The sequence below is a fragment of the Tupaia chinensis genome, unplaced genomic scaffold, assembly GCF_000334495.1.
Source record: "Tupaia chinensis unplaced genomic scaffold, TupChi_1.0 Scaffold000138_1, whole genome shotgun sequence".
Classification (NCBI taxonomy): Eukaryota; Metazoa; Chordata; class Mammalia; order Scandentia; family Tupaiidae; genus Tupaia; species Tupaia belangeri.
The window spans coordinates 1,719,803-1,734,517 of NW_006159608.1; positions in this window are offsets into that span (position 1 = coordinate 1,719,803).

Sequence of the window (14,715 nt, forward strand, 5' to 3'; positions counted from 1 at the left end):
TGACCCTGGTCTAAACACACCTTCCTCCAGTTATTTAATCAAACAGTAATCCAGTACTACTGGGAGGGATTGTGCCGATATAATTAAACTCTCAGATCAGTTAACTTTAAAATATGATTACTAGCCAGGGTAAGTAGTAGAAGCTGCTCTTGTCATAGGATACCTTTTAAAGCCAAGAGTTTTCTTTAGCTCATTGCAGCAGAGAAAGATACAGAAATAAACTCCCGCTGGCTTGGAAAAAGAAAGCTAATGTCCATTTTTTATCCTATTGAGGCCACATGGCACAGAACTGGAGGGAATCTCCAAATCCTGATAGTTATCTTGGCCTAAAGACTGGAAAGAAAATAGGGCTCTCAGTCCTAGATCTGCAAAGAAATGAATTTTTCAACAACCAGTGAAACTGTGAGCCCAGACAAGGACCTTCTGCCCAAAATGAGAACTCCAGTTCTGGCTGTTACCTTGACTTCTGCTTGATGAAACCTTGAGCAGAGAATCTATCAGTACTGTTCCTGGAATTCAGACCTATGTAAATAAAGGGACCCTAAATTTGTATTGTTTGAAGTCATTAAATTTGTGATAATTTGTTACACAACAATGGAAAACCACTGCAACCCTGCACAGTGAATACATCTGCACGAGAAGTCGCATGGCCGACTCAGCATGCACAGATCTGTCCTACCCAGGTGAATTGGACATATCTTTTTTTTTTTTTTCTTTTTTTGGAGAGATTTTTCGCTATAGGACGTGTGTGCTCACCAGACAGACAGAGAGAGACATAGAGACAGAAAGCAAGAAATCACTCCCCGGGGGGATGGTCACACCGCAATCCCTTCTCCTCCATTCTCCTCTCAGTATCTTGGGCACACACACATGCGCCCGGCGTGAGTTTTAAGCCACCGGGTCGGGGACGCGAACCACAGTCGACTATGTGGGGGTCCAGTGACATAGCCATTGTGCTAACTACTGGTTCCCAGAATTGGACATTTCTGATGAAATGTATTCATGCCATCAATGAAGTGAAGCTGTCTTAAAGATAATTGTTCCAAGGACCAACAACGAGGGTCCTGGACATGCTCTTCAATGAGTCGGTGTATTAACCACCTGTAACTTGTTTACATATAATTACGTCGTTTAACAATATGCTTTGAATTTCTTTGGTGTATGCCCTGATTTTTGTTATTCTTAAGAGTCATTGGTTATGCCAATTCAGAAATGTATTATACGTGGGTTGGGACCAGCTCATGGCCCAGTGGTAAAACACGAGGCTCTGTGAGTCAGTCTTACATGAGAAGTTCCCAGTTCAAGTCCAGAGACTTTCCAAAGCACACCAGGGACAGCTGCACATACGATCGAGGGTGTGACTGAAGGCTAGGGAGGGACCCTTTTAAGAGTTCTTTCTCTCTTGCTCATGGATGAACTATGTATATATGTATATAGAAACGTATATATATAGAGAGAGATGTATATATATACATCATAGGTAAGTAGGAAAAGTGAAGAAAATATCATTTTTTAGTGTGCTAATTTGTCAGATTTTTAAAATATATATTTTGCTGCATTTTTCTTATTTTAAATAAGAATTCTTTCACACTTGATTTTGTATTGGATATTTGTGTGATTTTTTTTTCATATGGTCCTCCAAATAGCACAAGATTCAATGCCTACAAAAATTTATAAACCCAGGCAAGAATAAACTATTTGGTCATTGGAAAAGTCATGATATATTTTCTGTGAAAAAAATGTATCATGATTTTTCTGATGATGCAGTTTAATTTGCATTTTGCAAAACAGAGTATGTGACCATCTTAGGGCAGTAACCACTGTTACTCGTCAGCCAGTGCCCTCCATCCTGCCTCTCTTTCTTTCTTTGATTCTGAGTCCCAGCACTCAGAGGCAGTGGACGTTTTGGCTCCATAATATAACTGCAGGTTTGCTAAAACCAGGGGGCAACTTCTTCCTCTTACCATTGGTTAGAGAGACTGTGGCCACCTGATGTCAATCTTGCCAATGCGATGTATAAGAGAGTGTGCTGGAGAGCTTAGGAGATGCCCATTCTTAAAACAAATCAAACCAACCAACCAGGAAGGAACTGAGCAGCTCTCTGCAGCCCTGGAAATTGTGGAGGACGGCATGGTGCCATGAGCTAGGGCTACAGCTGGTACATTTCACTGAAGAGGGACCAAATAGGAAAACAGTCATGGAGACAGAGGAGAGGGTCAGCTAAACCTAGAAAAGTCCTCCTTCAGGATTTCATATTGGCTATGATGTGAGTTTAAGACACTTCCTTGTTGAGTGTTTTGTTATGTAGAGCAGAAAAGCCACAGGATACAGTAGGGATGCCAGAAATGGAGACCTCAAGGCTTCCTGAGACTCCTGGAGGGTAAATCTGACACATGTGGCCACGTAAGCTCATTGTGAAAAAAGGTTTGCTGAGTGCAAATGAGAGGACCTAATGTTTAGTACAAGTCCCATCATAGTTAGAAAGATCTTTTTTTTTTAAATATTAACATCATGATTTAAAAGATTCCTAAATTCACCTATCTATACAAGCAGGAAAAAAACACCATCAAGCATTCGAAAATGTATGAAAATAGTAATTCATTACTAAGACTGGCCTTACAAAATATTAAGGCTACACTAAGTAACTAATTGTAGTCCACATGCAAGTATATATGTCAGATTAATGACAAAGATGAGTCCACAATAGACTTGTTACCCTGGAACAATGGAAGCAATGTTGATTCAAGTAATATATGCTGTTTCATTTCACCATAAAATTAAATGTAAGTCTGGACTCACACTGCAGGCCAGCAAGTGCCCGACGATGCTCTCATATTCCAGGGGTGGGGGAGTGGCAATATAAACCAGCAGGAACTTTCTAGACAACTGTTTGAAAGTTTGTAGCAAGAACCTTAAGTAAATCTGGGCACTCTGATGCAATTATTCCACTTTGACAATATTTTCTACAAAATTCTACATATGTAACATGTTTTACAGAGGCAAATGTTTATTATTAGAATAATGAAAAACAGAAACAAATTAGGTTTGCCCTAAGCAGAGGCTATTTAAGTCAGTTATGGCACGTGTATTCTCCTCTTGTATGGGTATTAAAAAACTGGTTATGAGGGCTAATTTCATAATGAGAAATGTCCATCATTTAATGTGAAAATGATACAAAATGATATACAATATAATTATATCTTAAAAAAGAATGGTATCTATAGAGAAATGCTGAAGGGAATTGTAAAAATATTTTTAAAAATTGGATTTATGGTGAGATTACCCATTCTATTCTTTTTATAACTTTTCAAATTTCTATAGAATGCCTTTTTTATAGAGAATAATTTTTTTTTTGCGTGTTTTCGCCAGGCAGAGAGAGACAGAGAGACAGAAAGTGAGAAATCATCCCCCAGGGGGGATGGCCACGCCGCAAACCCTTCTCCTCCATTCTCCTCTCAGGATCTTGGGCACGCACACACACGCACCCGGTGTGAGTTTAAGCCACCGGGTCCGGGATGTGAACCGCGGTCGACTACGTGGGAGTCCAGTGACATAGCCATTATGCTAACTGCTGGTCCCTACAGAGAATAATTTAAAAACTCAAAATGATTGCCTTAAAAAATGTAAAAGATGTATTAGTTAGGGTTCTCCAGAGAAATACAACCAACATGATCAACAACAAACAAATATTCATTTAAAAACTTAATTTGCTCTTTTTCTACATCTTGTAAACCTTATTAAGTGTGTCTAAAGTACTCAGAAATTGGTACTTAAAAGAAGTAAGTGAATTCTCTATGGTCTTTCAGTTAAGTCTGACAAACTGGGATGGTAATCCTAAATCTGACATTTCCTAGCTTCGTGACTTTAGGAAATGTTACTCCCCTCCGCGCCTCTGTTTACACATCTATGGGACGGGGTTAATAACACTACTTATCTTGTGAAGTTGCTCTGAGGATTCTAATGTGGATATGAGCAGAGCTCATGTTATTATTGGTAGAGCTGAGGTTCAACCCTAGGCCTTTTGGCTCTCAGTCCGTGTACTGTTCTTCATACTCATCTGATTTCTTATTAAATTATGCCACTACACAAAATCAAATGAATGCAGTCATCTGATATTTAATAGGAGCCAACTTTTTCCAGCTACCTTGCACATGAAAGCATCTGCTCATGACCAGGAACAGCTAGCAGCTGCTCTTTCCTTCTGCAAAGGACCTTTGTTTGGCTGAGGCATCCCTGGTGCATAAGCAGCCTCGCCCCAGGAAAGAACACACCGTCACTCTGTTTCTCCTCCGTGGGCTGGTCCTTCTGCTCCTTCCAAGTCCCTTTTCCTCGAGGGTGTCATATGTCTCCCCAACAGGGACCACTGCTGCCTAGGGATCGATGTGCCAAATATTGAACAAAGGCTCTGTTTAGGTTTTGCCACCAGAGAGCTGAAACCAAGAGTCAAATTCCATTTTGGGTTTCTCCACACTGCATCTCAGTTCATGCTAGCACATATTTATAGAGAATAGACTACAAACTTCTCTCCACTCTACCCTTGCCTCACATACCATAGTTCTGGAACTTCTGTTTCTCTACTCTTCCATGGTGAAGTTATCTATCCGTTGAGGGGCTCTGTTAGTGGTGCTCTTCAGTTAGGAAATGAATTTCTTCCAAAAATTTTAGTACATTCCAAGAATGACTACTGGCAATGGGGAGGTGGGGTGCAAGGAGTTTCATTTTACTAGTAGAAACTGATGCTCTGTGGGTGCCAGCAGATGATATAGCTGTCATGTTGCTTGACTCCCACTTGGCCAACCCCAGTTCAAGTCCTGAATCTGGCCTGAAAATTACAGTGGGCATGTGTGTGTGCATGCTCAAGATCCCGGGAGAAAAAAGAAGGAGCAGGGATTGTAGTATTGCACCCTTCCCCCCAAGGCATGGTTTCTCACTTTCCCTCTCTGTCTGTCTCTCTCAGTGAGTATGCATGCCCCAGGGCAAAAAACAAAAAAACAAAAAAACAAAAAAAAACTTAAAAAAAAAAAAGAAAGAAAGAAAGAAAGAAGAGGAAGGAAAGAAACTGATACTCTCACTTACAATAGGAAGGGTGATTAAAGACCATATTAGTCTCCTTTATGATGCTGCAGAGCAGAGGTTCATAACTTCTGGGCCATGGACTGGTGCCAGTTGGTAGCCTGCTGTGCCTCTCAACCAGCAGACTAGGACGTCAGCAGCAGGTGGGTGAGTGAGCCCTCATTTGTGTTTGCAGCCGCGCCCCGACACTTAGTATGGGATTCTCATGGGAGTGCAAATCCTGTTGGGTGATTGTTTCATTTATTGATATACAGCAATGTGGTAGTGATGGAAATGGGGTGCACAGTGGATGTCATGCATTTGGGTCCTCCTGGGACCAACCCCTTCTCCCTTCCCCGCTCTCCCCTAACTCCCTGTCTATGGAGGAACTGTCCATGGAGGGAAGCGAAAACCTTACACCGCCTTGACTCTCCTCTACATTCTACAATACCTTTCAAAAAACATTTTGTTAAAAAACTCTTTCTACATGAAGTGGACATATATAGCAGTCTGTATAGGTGATTAGATAAGTATATTACTATGATTTATACACATTTCACCCAGATGAGTGTTGATTGAAGTTAATTTATTTAGTCATAAGATATAAGGTATTAAACTTTTGGGGAGTATTCTAGTATTTTCCATTTGTTCCTTGATCCATTCCTAAACCTCCTGTGCTCTGCTCTGTGACTGAAGAGGCTGCTATTATGAACCTGTTCAATGGCCACCTTTGCTTTCTGACTGCTTGGTTTCAATAAGGTCAGGACATGTCTTATCATGGAGTCTCCTAAAAGCAGAGTCCACAAATAGGACTTGTGAGCAGGCAGTTTATTGTAGAAGTGCTAGTAGAAAGCAGAAGTGAGAGGCTGGAGAGAGCAGAATTGGGGAGGAGACAAGGCCAACATAAGGGTCAGTTACCAAGTCTCGTTGCCACAGGCCACTGGTGTTAATCTCAGCAGCTTTATTGTGCTGAGAAAAAAGTGGAATGTAGTAGTCTCCCTGTCTTGATCTCTTTTTGTGTTACTAAACAGAGATACCTGAGACTGGGTGATTTATAAGGAAACAGGATTTATTGACTCACATTTCTGATAAGTGGGAAGTCTGAAGGTGGAAGCCTAGCTTAAGGCTGGTCCACAACAGACTGATAGAAGCACAGAGGGTGGCAGGCACAGGCAGAGAGACAGCAGCAGGCAGCTCTGTTTTATAGCAACCAGCTCTCATGAGAACTAATTTGTCCTTAGGAGAGCTAGAACTAACTGGGTCTCACGAGACATTATTAATCTATTAATGAGTATTGCCTCCATGATCCACTCACTGCCCACTAGACCTCCCAGCCTCCCAACATCAAATTCCAAAACATAGAAAAATGGGAGACAAACCATCATGTAACCATAACATCCCCCTTATCCACAGCTTTGCTTTCCACAGTTTCAGTTGCCTGTGGTCAGCTGTAGTCCTAATGCAGGTCAGTATAAAATATTTTGAAAGAGAGAGACAGATCACATTCATATAATCTTTGTTATATTATATTTTGTTAGCTTCTCTATTTTGTTCTTTTCTTTTTTTTCTTTTTTTTTTTTTTTTGGAGTGGTTTTGGCTACAGGGCACATGCACTTGCCAGAAATACAGAGAGACAGAGAGACAGAAAGTGAGAAATCACCCCCCAGGGGGAATAGCCATGTCACAATCCCTTCCTTCTCCTCTCGGGATCTTGGACACACACGCACACACGCCTGGTATGAGTCTAAGTCACCGGGTCCAGGACTCGAACTGCGGTCGACCACATGGAAGTCCAGCAACATAGCCATTATGCCAATCACTAGTCCCAAGTTTCTGTATTTTGTTTTGAGTTGCTGTTGTTAATGTCTTACTGTGCCTAATTTAAAAATTAAACTTCATCATAGGTATATATGTATAGCCAAAAGCAGTATATGAAGGGACTTCAAAACTCTGAATGAATGCAACTAAATAAAATAAAGTAAATAAAATTAAAAAAATTAAAGTATGAGTTAGTTTTGGTGCAAAAAATGTTTAAATTAATGTATCATTTTCTCATAATATCAACTTTCCATGAACTTTTGGAAGCCTCCCCTCCCCCCCCCAGATACACAGTTCTGTATTTTCTGATTTCAGGCTTCCACTGGAGGACTTCGAATACATTACCCAAAGAGAAGGGAAGATGACTGTATGCCTCAGCATTTTCCACCAGAAGGGTGATACAGAGAAACAATTAACCATTGTCTTTAGTTCCCATTACTTAAAAGTTACTCCAAGGGAAATTAGTTGCCCCACATGGCTGTGTACCTCATGGCTGAGTGCTGATCATACTGTTACAGACATAGAGACAACCTGCAGGGATGGACTACAGGAAAGGAAGGGAACAGCAGCATGCATGAACAGATTGAAGTCTACATGGGATTCTTCACCAAGCTTTGGTTTAAAGTAGAGGCCAGGACAAGAGTATGTGAGGGTAGAAGAGTCTCACACACTGTGCCTTTCTTCCCTTGGATACCTCCCTGTAAGGTTACTCTTGACTATTTGTATCACTCTTCCTACTGGGAATCCTATAAAACTGGGATCCATAAAATCAACTTCTGGCTCAGATATTACATTTCTAAATGCTTCATCAAGTAAGAGACCTGAGATGATAAAATAAATCTTGGTTCTAGACTGGGGAATCTAATACTTCAGGGGATGACAATTATAGAACCACCAGATCCAGAAAGCTAAGATTCATAAGAATGGAAGAAAAAAAATATATGAAACATGTTCTCAGGATGAATGTGAAAACAAAAATTACCAAGTATGTAATCAAAACATTGTAGGAGATTTTCTTCAAACTGAACAAATAGAATTTATTGCTGGGGAACTCTAAGTATTAGAGCCATCTTCTAAAAATAACTTTAAATGATATAGATAAAATTCTCAAAATAATTAAAGAAATTATATCCATAAAAATGAATAAAGTCTTCCAGCCCAACCCTTAGCAAAGCAAGAATCCATGTGCATCTGAGGTGGGCCCAGCCCTATTCCTTTAATGGCAAAAGCCTCTGCTCCAAACCTTGTCTCCCAGCCCAATACTTAGTGAAGTGAGCTTCTACACATTGACTTTTAGTCAGGTCTGAGTGCACAGTAGTGAAATATCTGAATATTTTTAGATCATAGAAAACTTCAATCCTCACTAAATTGCTACAGAAAAAGGAGAACTCATGTTTATAAATCCAAATTCAAATCTCTTTCTGTGGATACCATGTTGCAAAACACATAGAAGTTCCTTATAGTAAAGTGAAGCATCTGAGCTTACAGTTGCAGAAATCTCCAAATTACTAAATATCATAGAAGAATACACCACAAAATTACTAAAATTCATAGAAGAGAGACAGCCAAGTGAGCAACCTGGACAAACACGGACCTGCAGAGAGCACAGCTCATTTCCTCCCACACACCTCAGAATTCTCAGCCCAGGTGCACCTGTTCTGCAGAAACTGAGAGGCCTTTGTAATATCCAGTTCCATCAACAAAAGTACAGGTTGCTTGGTGAGCATCAGGGAAACAGAGATATTGTGGGTCATCTCCTTCTGCATGCTTTAAATACTCAGAATTAACTCCTAGAAAGTAGGATGAAATGTATAATCCATCAGAAGACCAGAAAACACTGCAGAGGCACAAGAAATATGAGAAACCAAGACTATATCTCTCCCCCACGGGAAAAGAACAGCCTTTCATCATCTACAGACAGCATAATGGAACACGTGGAAATGTCAGATAAAGAATTAAGAATATTTGAAGAGAAGAGGATAGAGAAAGAAAGCAAGAGAACAAATAGAGAGGCAGGATGTTAGTGGGAAACAGATATGGCTTATTACCTGTTGATGATGGCATGTATAGTATTCTCAACTGGATTGGTCTGAGAAGTATTTCATGATGGGCAAAGTATTTTTACAAGCAAAATGAGAAATAGTGATTGACTGTTTAAAGAATAATTAGAATAATAATAATAATAATGATTTGGAAAAACATTGAAAAGATACTGAATGATGAAGTGGGGAGATTAATGTCTCTGTATGGACTGACTTGCAGGGCATTCCCTTTTGAAAAAGCAATGTAATATACTGTAAAGTTATATGCAATCCAATGTATTATAAACAAGATTATGATGATAATAAAAAATAAATTAAAAAAAAGAATTAAAAATATTCATAGTGACAGACCTAACAGAGATGCAAGAGAAGAGAGATAACAAACTCCAGAAGGTGCAGGAGAAAAGAGACAATGAGTTCCAGGAGGTGAGGAAGTTCTTGAATGATCTTAAAGAGAAATATACACCATTAAAAAGAATCAAATGGAATTGTTGGAGATAAAGGCTGTAATACAGGAAATCAAAACCTTCTTCAAAAGTATTAAGAGCAGATTAGATCATGCAGAAGATAGAATCTCAGATGTAGAAGACAGAACCTCTGATCTAGAAAAATTCACCAAAAAGACTGAGAAAATAACCCAAAATAATGAGAATAATATGTGATTAATAATAGATACCATTAGATGCCCAAACATCTGGACAATCGATATCCCAAGAAGGTAAAGAAACTAATCAGCACATTGACAATCTATTCCATAAAACACTGGAAGAAAACTTTCCAAACCTAGAGAGACCCAAGAAATACAAAGGACCCCACATAGAAAATACCTAAGAAGATCTTCTCCAAGACACATCATAGCCAGATTGACCAAAACCACAGACAGAGACAAGATACTAAAGTTGCCAAGAGAGAAGTGTCAAGTTACTTTCAAAGGATATCTCATCAGGCTAACATTGCACCTCTCATCGGAAACAATGCAAACAAGGAAAAACTGGGAAAATATATTCAAAGTGTTAAGTGAGAAACAATTTCAGCCAAGAATACTACATCCAGCAAGATTATCCTTTACATGGGAAGAAGAGCCTGAAACATTCTCAGATAAACAAAACCTGAAAGAATTTACCAACACCAAACCAGCTCTTTGAGAAGTTCTGAAGGGAGTGCTATACCAGGAAAACTAAAGATAGACAGACTGAAATAAGAACAAAAATGACAAAGAAAAAGGCCAACTTAATGGTAAGGACAAGTTCAGAAATATCAATAATAATGTTGAATGTGTACTTTCAGGATTTAAATGGAAAGATCAGATCACAGTAACTCTGCAAGTTCAACAAAAAAGAGGTTATGTGAGACTGAACTGATGAAATGGAATTCTGTGACTTTTGTCTAAAACATTACTGATTTTCTTCTATGCTTTGTCTTTCAGTTTTAAGGATTTTGTTTTTCCTGTGAGTTGTTGATATGTACAGCAATTTGTTAATTTTTGAAACATAAACTTTTCTCCCTTCCTAACCCCTTTACAATTGGAAAATATTTGTGAGCGTTCTTATTTTGTGGCAGAATGGTTATTTGCATAAGTTCAATAATACAATAGTATCTGTTGCCTTACATCAGAAATTGAATTCCTATGGGGTTTTGTGCAAATAGACCAAATTGAGCCTAACTCAATTTTTTTTTTTTTTTTTGCAATTAAGTTAGTTTATACCTCTCTAGTAAAAGGGGGGATGGAGAGAGAAAAGAGTTCCAGAAGAAAATTACAGTGCATTTGTCACTAGATTTTAGCTATGTCTATATTTTACTTTAAGATCTTTTGTGAATCATAAAATGTGGGGAAAAAAATTACTCCTAGGGACCAGACAGTGATATAGCAGTAAAATATGATGCTTTGCAAGATGGACTCACATGGAAAAAGGTTAGTTGCCCATATGAACACTTCCAAGAGCATGCAGGCATGCGTGTGTCCATGATTATGGGCTGGCTGAAGCTAGAGGTAAATCATGGCACCAAGATCCTGTAAGGGATTCTGTTTCTCTCTCTGTCTTATTCATTATAGAAGAAATAAAGAAGCTTTAAAAAGTAGATTACTCCAAGGGCATTATTTTATATTTTATAGCTTTTATTTATAGATTAATGTAGAATTTTTATTTATTCAAGATCTTTCAAATTTATCTGAAAAAATTATGAGGTAACAATCAACTTTATATGCATAGTAAGAATTTTAGTATACATTTAAAATGAAATTAACATCATAAAAATGAACAAAATGAGAATGTATTAGGTAACATGATTCTATTCCTTTAGAAATGCTTTACAAAAAGTTGATAGCTATTCATTTTAGTTTCCTTGTGCAAATTAATTTTAATTCATACCACTGTATATGCTATTATATTTCATGAGATATTTTAGTATAATTCTGTTGATCTCTATATTTTCTTCAAAAAATTAAAAACTGGTAAATGAGACTAGTTTTTATTTTAAAACATGCAAAAATATCTCATTTTTAAGAAAAAAGGAGCAAACAGTTCCTTAAAAAAAGAATAATAAATTATAAAATAAAAACAAGCAAATAGGAACTAAGAGCAGAAGGAATTTTGAGGTATGATGCCCCTACTTTTAAAATGTACTTTGTTTTTATTTTAGAAGGGCTACAATTTATACAATTATTGGGAAATTGTACAGAGGGTTCCCTAGTATCTCACACTGAGTTTCCTTTATTATTAACATCTTACATTTGTATGGTAGCTTTGTCACAATTAATGAACCAATATTAGTACAGCATTATTAACTAAAGACCATACTTACTCAAATCTCCTCTTTGTTGCTACTACTTCTCAGATTTATTTTTTTCAGACCTTGACAGCTGTGAGGGGTGCTGGTCATGTATTTTGTAAACTGTCCCTCAGTTGGAAATCAACTGATGTTTTTCTAATGATTGTAACAAATTAATGTGTTTTGAGAAGAAAAACTAGAGATAAAATGTCACTTGGATCATATCATATCAAACAATATATATTATCAACATGATATACAGAAGGATTTTTAATGTTCAAAAGAACTTCTAGAAGAGGAAAACATATATAATAAGTGAAAATTTCAAAATCTTCCTAGAAGAGATAAATATGGGAGCCACAGAGACAATTAGTGAACTAGAAGACAGCCCTGAAGACTCACACAGAATGAAGCATGTAGAGATCATGAGATGGAAAAGACAGATAAAGAGACATGGCCAATCAGTTCTTAAAGGTGTTACTGGAAGTTTTAAAGAGAAATCAGGAAATGCTAGGGAAAAAAAAGACAAGATTTTAAAAGTATAGCAGAGTCATGACATAAAAAAACACCTAAAAACTACTTCTGGCAATTTGAACAAATGCTCCTAAACAAATTAGACAAAATATTATTTTAAAATTATGCTTGAAAGCTTTGGAGAACTCGTAAGGCAGTGAACAATTATGAAGACTTGGACCAGCAGACGGTGTAATGGTTACATCACTGGACTCCCAGGTAGTCTACTGCAATTCGAGCATTGAACCCAGCAGCTTAAAACTCAGGTCAGTTTCCTGTGTGCATGCCCAAGATCCTGAGGGCAGAATGGAGAAGAAGGACTTGCCGTGTGGTCATCCCCCCACGGGGTGATTTCTCACTTTCTGTCTCTGTCTCTCTGGCAACTGCACATGCTCTATAACAAAAATCTCTCTCTAAAAAAAAAAGAAAAATGAATTATGAAGCCAATATCAGAGAAATCCACATAACTGAGCTGGCAGTTGAGGTAATTTTTCTCTGTGGTTTTCTGATAATTCTCTAAGTAACCTTTTTGTTAGTGTAGTAGGATAAAGAGAACAAACATTATAGTTTCAACTGTGCAAATGGGTGCAAGTTCTGGAAACCTTCCTTGGGTAACCCAGAAGGATGCAGGTACTTACAGGGACAAAGCCACTTAATGTAGATTAACATGGTCTCAGATTGTTAGTGCCCTAGCTGTCTGCTAAAATAAAGATTCCTTGGAAGAAAATAAGATGATCATGGGCCTCATATTATTTGTACAACTTTTTGTATATAATAACCTTCTTAGTCCTTAGTTCACAATGCTTTAACTAATCACAGTAGAGACTACATAGCGTATAGACAACGTATGTTTATTTCCTACAGTTCTGGAGGATGAAAAGTCCAAGATCAAGATGCCCCCAAATTTTATATCTGATTATGTCCTGATTCTTGCTTTATACATGGCAACTTCTTGGTATATCCTAATATGGGACTAGCTAGCTATCCAGGACCTCTTTTTTATAAGAACACTAATCCCATTCATGAGGGTGGGGTCCTCATGAGCTAATCACTACCCCCAAAACCCCACCTCCTACTACCATCACTTTGGGGGTTAGGTTTTCAACACAAAAGACACAGAAAAGACACAGACATTCAATCTGTAGCAATATCTGACATGGAACAAATAACGACCAGACATACAAGAAGATAAGAAAATATGAAGAAACACTACCCACTTCCCAACACCAAGAGTAACCATGGAAAATAAAGATTCCTATAAGGGATCCAGATAATATGGTTATTAGACAGGTTTTCATATAACTAAACTTATTATGTTTTGGAAAAACAAAAAACAATTTTGGCAGAGAATTGAGAGAATCAAATTCTAGCAAATCCAGTCAAAAGTTAATTAAGATATTGAAGATTTGAATGATATGTTTAACAAAGAAAATTTAACTGACGAATTTAAAATACTAACCCAACAACTGTAGAAAGCATTAAAAAAATGAAACATTAATATATTTTGACCATGTGCTAAGCCATAGATTAACTCTCAAGAAGTTTTTTTTTTTTTTTTTTGGAGAGATTTTCACTGTAGGGCGCGTGCGCTTGCCAGACAGACAGAGACATAGAGACAGAAAGTGAGAAATCACCCCCCAGGGGGGATGGTCACGCCGCAATCCCTTCTCCTCCATTCTCCTCTCGGGATCTTGGGCACGCACGCACACGTGCCCGGCGTGAGTTTTAAGCCACCGGGTCCGAGACACGAACCGCGGTCGACTACGTGGGAGTCCAGCAACATAGCCATTACGCTAACTGCTGGTTCCCAAGTCTCAAGAAGTTTTAAAGAAGGAAATCATAATGTGATTATCTGATATCACTACAATTAAACTAGAAATAAATAATAAAAAGTTAATAATTAAGGTACTATTTGGTTTAGGCAATCGCTTGTCCCCCGAGTTCCTATGTTGGAATTTGGGCCCTAACATAGTCGTACTGGGAGATGGTGAGACCTTCAAAAGAAGGGGCCTAGTGGGTGATGTTTGAATCATGGGTACACTGTTTTCATGAGTGGATTAATGCTGACTCATGAGAGGTAGTGGACTGAGAGAGGAAGACTAACCTTCAGTGGGAGCAGGCACTATCCAATCAGCTGGGAGCAAGGAAGGGGCAAACAGAGAAAACGATTTCTGTTTTATCTTTCTCTGCATGAACCTACCTTCCTTTCTCTGCTTCTGTCAACCATTTTGTGAGGCAGCAGCAGAGGCCAGCCACATGCCAGTGTCATCCTTTTGGACTTTATGGTCACTAGAATCATGAGTCAAATCTTTATTCTTTATAAATCATCCATTCTCAGGTATTTCTGTTATCAACACAATCATGGACAAATACAATCTGCACAAGAAATTGTACATTTTACTCCTAAATAAAATACATTCAAGGAAAAATCAAAGAAGAAATCACAATGGAAATTAAAGGATGTTTTCTGTAAATAGCAATAAATATGCATGTAATACCTATTAAAGCTGAAATAGGTTAT